Source organism: Glandiceps talaboti, chromosome 9, assembly GCF_964340395.1.
Source record: "Glandiceps talaboti chromosome 9, keGlaTala1.1, whole genome shotgun sequence".
In the NCBI taxonomy this organism is placed as follows: domain Eukaryota; kingdom Metazoa; phylum Hemichordata; class Enteropneusta; family Spengelidae; genus Glandiceps; species Glandiceps talaboti.
The window spans coordinates 13013403-13019714 of NC_135557.1; positions in this window are offsets into that span (position 1 = coordinate 13013403).

Below are 6312 nucleotides of genomic sequence, written 5' to 3' on the forward strand. Positions count from 1 at the left end.
CTTATGAAGATAATAACTATTGTTTTCTATTTTTTATGATGATGCTACCTGTCGTCGACTGCTACGCCTAAAACAACCCTTTTAAAATAAACCAATGAAGTTATTTGATATCAGAGTATCATGCCTACTACCAAATCAAATGTTTCATTTCAAATCTATATTTTGAAACGAATAATTTCATCCATTTGGTAAAATTTTACATCGTTAACATTGTTTTGTTGTTGTTTTATTTTATTTTGAATGTTCATTAAGAGGATGCAATGTCAATGTTAAAAGTCCATTTAACTATAAACCCACACCCAATAGCATTACTACTACAATGCAGCCTTTACATGAGTTCATTTCTTGGCACACATTTCTCTAAGATAGCCGTGTACTTTCATGAATTGTCGGTAATCACATTCTATCGTAAAGTGTTCTCTACTGTCTCTGAATACTCGTGTCACCTTCACTTCTGCTTGTCCTGTCAAGTCTGCGATGAATTGTTCTTTGTCCGTTACTCTGCGTAGTATGTTGTCTGAGAGAACGGCTCTAATCCTACTGAAAGGCTGAAAAGACATGAATACATATCGTGAGATACAGTCAAGTCAATCCATCCATTTAAGCAACCAATCATTCATCCAGCCATCCAGCATCCAGCCAGCCATCCAGACATACATACATACATACATACATACATACATACATACATCCCATCCACACACACACATACACATACACATACACATACACAAGTTACAATGGGATATAAATACAGAGGCTATTTTGAAAAAGGGTCAGCAGCGTTTGTACTTTCTTCGGAAACTGGCATCTTTTTCAGTAGATAACACCATACTATCATTGTTTTACAAATCTTTCATTGAAAGCATACTAAGCTTTTCTGTTATCTGCTGGTTTTGTAATTTAAATTTGAAGAACAGAAATTCTCTGGAAAGAATTGTCACCATAAGTTCAAAAATTATTGGCGTACCACAAAGAAGTCTTTTGTCATTTTACAATCAACAAATCGTGAGAAAGGCTCGTTCAATTTTAGATACAGACCACATTTTAACACATGAATTCGATTTCCTTCCATCAGGAAGACGTCTTAGATGCCCAACTTGCAGGACAAACCGTCATAAGAACTCTTTTATTCCATCCGCTGTGCGGCTTTTAAATAAGACATTTTAGATACTCATTTTGTAGTTAGAATTGTTTTTAATGTTCTGTAACCTCTTATCGTGTGTTTTTTTCTTTGTACCAGTCTGTTGCCTCTTATTTTCCGTCTATATTTGATGTGTATATTTGATGTATGTTCTGTCCGCCAAAATGAATTGCCCATTTGGGATAAATAAAGTTATTGAATTGAATTGAATTGAATACACACATACATACATACCTCAATTTCACTCATTTCTAAGTCTTGGTGTTGAGGGGTCTTTTCAACTTGCAGTGGGTATTTGCCTTCGAACATGTGTTGATCGTACTGTACAACATTTCGTGCCACTGAAAGAAATGTGTGGATTAAAAATAAAATCAATAGTGACCGAAAACAATCATTGGAGATCATTTTGCTACCTCCATCACGTGATCATACTATCAACAATTAGTATACTATCCTGGAGAGAAACTCAGTACATGTAGTAAGGGCGCTATCATTATTTATAGCCTGGAGTGATCAGAGAAACCGGCGAAGAACCGTCGCAAATATTAATTTTAGTAACTCCCCTCGCCTTGCTGACACACACACTCTGTTCAGCATAATTGATGTTGTGCCCCATCCCCTATTTGACAATATAACTGTCCACTGACTAGATGTGCACTCGCATTCATGCTATCGTCAAGAGTCAGTCTGTCTTTCCGATTGTATGTTGGTAAATTACATAACATTATGCTAATACTTGCTTTGCAATTAATATTCAATTTTGTCAAACTTTGCTACATAACGGGCTATAAAAGTGACATGAGTTACTTGAAGAAACAATAACACCATTGGTTTACATCTGAGAGGCAAATGGATTTTAAGTGCACAATATATAGTTTATACTAATTTCAAAGTCAGAATTTAACTAGACATTTTCATTTGGAGAACTAAGTATATTATTCACTTAGCCTATCGAGTTTACAGTATGTCATAAAAAATAACATTTATATAAAGTATCTCTCGTGTGTTTCAGTAGTATACGGCTCTGCAGACAGACTGGTGGTTAACTTAAAATCCAATGTTTGTGTACATAGATATTTTGTATGTTTTCTACCAACCGGATTTAATGCTCTTACAGCTTTTCATTTTTTTCTGGCTACTGGCTTTTAATAAAACCATTTCTTGGAATTCAGGAATTCAGCATTGATTGCTGTGGTTATGTTGGATGACAACATCATCGTGAATTCCAATTCTCTTGTTTAGTGCTGATAATAAATATCAATTTTAAGCAACTGTACAGAGTTTGCAGAGTGCGCGGGAGGGGGGTACTTATTTTCATTATATTGTTCATAATTTTTATATGACTCCCACCCCCCATTTATGGGGAAATGTTCGAGTGACCCCAACCTAGATGTCCCAGACACCCCCACTGTAAAATAATGAAGGCTGCCAACATGTCATTCCAGTGCCAAATATAGAGCATGTGGTGCCTGATAATCACTACTTTTTGTACATAGTAAACATTTTGGATATGTATGATTGGTGTGGGTGTGACAGGGGTAAACGGTCAGCGTTGTAAACTAGACCAGCGAAAGCAAATTAAAGCAACACCATCACATCGAAATAAATACTCACCTTCTTCCTGTTCAAATTTCACAAGGGCCATGTCCGTTCTACCTTCATATGGGAACATTACATCGGTGACTTCGCCACCACTGTTTCGTTTTCTTTGAAAGTGCGCAGTTAGTTTGTCTTTTTGAAGCTCGGCGTTCTTACACGGTGGAATATCCTTGACCACAACAGAGCAGTGATCAGACATCTCTGCCATTACTTTGGATATCTAAAATGTTAACATATTAACAAAGATAATACAATGACGTCATATTTTCTAACCTAGCTTGCACAACTGCACATGATATTTCTTTTTGGAGTTTTCTCCAGTCCATTCTGTCCACTGCAAATTGTATAGTAGCAAATATATTATTCGCCTGCGCTGTACATACATTTAATTTGCTATAGACAGTATCACTACACCGTAGAGCCTATGCTAAGGCCACACGTCTTATCATGTACATCACGAGCACAAATAAATGGAAACATAGTCTCTGGTGCCCAGCTAGCGCCATAGGACGCCATATCGATATCCCTAAGAAATGTTGTAATATGCCACAGAGGTATGGTGCATACAATTAGCGTTTCGAATACATTTGAACTTGGCTAGGTTTGATTACGTTTTTATAGATATATAACAACGGTTACTTTGAGAAAAGCTCTATACTTACCAATGGTAAAAATACAGTAGTTCTGCTTACTGGCGGTAACAGCTCATTTGCATACAGTTGGGTCGTTACTCATTAGCTATGTCGACTGATAATGTCTTATAATAGGCCTGATATCATGATAAAACGACATAAACTGAATGCGTTCTTGACTTTCCGAAAAAATGGTATTTTGAATAGTTGGGTCATGACTCTAGTGCTTATTGACATGGAAAATACTTCAGCTATGAGGTGGTCGCTTTCTTTTTATTCGATGCATTGATATTAGTGTAGTGCTAACGAATGGCCATCCTTGATAGGCTGTTATTGTGTACTTATCAGAACAGCAATACTTAACCCAATAGTACAAATGCCATTGCTACCCCTCAACATATGTATGGTGTACATGATATGTTATATGTCCTCAAACGCCACATTGGAACCAGTGAAAATACTTGTCGATATATCAATTCGGATGGATTCAATGGGAGTTATTCTGGCAAGAATGGTTAGAATTTTAAACTATTAATTCTTTTTATTATAATGTGCTCCGTTTTGTATGTGATATATTTCTCCTTTAGTACTTAGTTGTTGTTTGGTCACTCTATTGCGTCAGTTACTTTGATTAGATTCTGTACACAATTTGTAACAAAGCAGAGTTCACTGATTGTACAACTACGCAATTGATTTTATAAACAGTGGAAGATATACTCTTTTTTTTCCACAAATGTCCACTTTTCATAATGATGTGATTCATAATATTATTCTTATTTTCGTTTGTAGCAACGTTTTATGGCCGTGGCACATACTTCGCTTTGCAATCCCATTACTCAGCATCCAAAACCTACTCACCTCCAGATGTTAACGGTTATAAGTACATCTACCAATGCAAAGTTCTTACTGGAGAATTCGCGCAGGGAAAGCCAGATATGATTGTACCGCCACCTAAGGATCAAAACAGCCCGACAGTGTGCTACGACAGTGTCGTTGACAACGTTCAAAATCCTAGCATATTCGTAGTATTTAAAGATGCTGTAGCATACCCAGAATACCTGATTAAGTTCAAATATCTGTAATTCATAAATCGTCATGTTACGTGAAATGATCGGATCTTTCAGTAACCGTCATTCCATTGAATAAATAAATGATATATATATATATATATATATATATAACTCGGTGAGTATCAATCTGCTAAGACAGTGCTCTATACCGCAGTGGCAGAGCGTAATAGTTAGATATATATATATATATATATCCTACCCACTCCTTTAAATCCACGGGGGGGGGGGGGGGGGGGGGGGCAATTCTGCGAATATGCAGCGAGCCTGAATGGCGTGATGAAAGATTGACAAGTGTGAGGCTAAAAACGAAACTATTCAATCAACAGATCGCCCGTGCATCCTTTCAACCCCGCTCAGCTTTGCAACAATATCAACCAAAAACATCAACTGCTCGTATCCCTGGGTTACTACTTATGATTCCCGTCAGGAACGTTAGTGCAGAAAATCAACTTCTTCTCAACATTTTCATCAAGAATGAGAAAAGCCACGCCACAACTACCTATCATCGCATACGGTAAACCAGCCACAATAGGTGCAATTTTAGATCAGAGCCAAATCCGACCACACACCACGTTGCAAAACTTGTAAAACTGCAAGATGGAATTGTTGCTCTATTTTACAACATACCCGAAGAATTCAAAGACACAGCCACGGTAAAACATTTATCATCAAATATGACGTGAACAGCAAATCCAGTTATGTAATTTACGCCCTCACCTGCAGGACATGCAGAATACTGTATATCGGGAAAAATACACAACCATTCCACAAACGCCTTAATGATCATCGTTCCAATATCAGGACAAAACAACAGAAAGGTCTCCATATGTAGTACCACATTTCAGGACACCGGGACATTCTCTACAAGACAACGCTCTACGTGTATTAGCATTTAGTCGGATCAGTAGATGTTTGCACTCACGGCATAATGCGTTAATTTGGGCAAATAGTGAGTTTGTTCTAGCAAGCTACTAATTAATGAAAAGCTGATAACTTCAGATAAGACATTGATATCAGGTAGGAAATAGAAATAAACAGTATTAGGAAACAGTATTTAAAAGTTTATTTGAAATATACAGAAAATAATATTAGAAATCTGGAAAATCGCGAGTACAAAATTGATCATTGGTCCTTTACCCTGTGCTCTTACAGCTACAATGATTATGCCTCACACGACGTTTTGATACGGATATTACTAAACAATTAGAAAGTCTATGGATTAATAGAGCTGGAACCCTACATCCCCACGGACTTAATGACCATGAATCATCTGGCATACACAATTGACCATCTTCTTCATTAACCAATTTATTCTACATTTCCCTTTGATCACATGGCTGTATTTTCCTTTTGTTCGGACATGCCTTGTTCATTTGCTAGTAATCGTGTCTTTGTCATATATATATATATATATACACACACCTTATCAAACAATATACACAGGAGCCGTTACACAGTGTTTCACGCTGTTGCGATATAATCATATATAATAATAATATATATATATATATATATATATATATATATATATATATATATATATATATATATATATATATATATATATATATATATTGATATTAGCCTACAACATATTTTGACGGCAAATGAAAGAAGCGGAAATAACTTAGCAAGCAACGTAGCATTATCCACATACTGAAACACAGTACAGCAACCAGTGTCGACGAAATGCATCTGGAATGATTTTGGGAAATGAGTTAGATATTTTGACATGCATATTATTGTACACCCCGGACAGTATTAAATCACCTGTAGGTAAACATATGTGACAACATTGTAGCTGTACAGTATAATGAATCCAATCAAATTGATCTTTGGGTCGACACCCTAAAATCACCCCCACCCC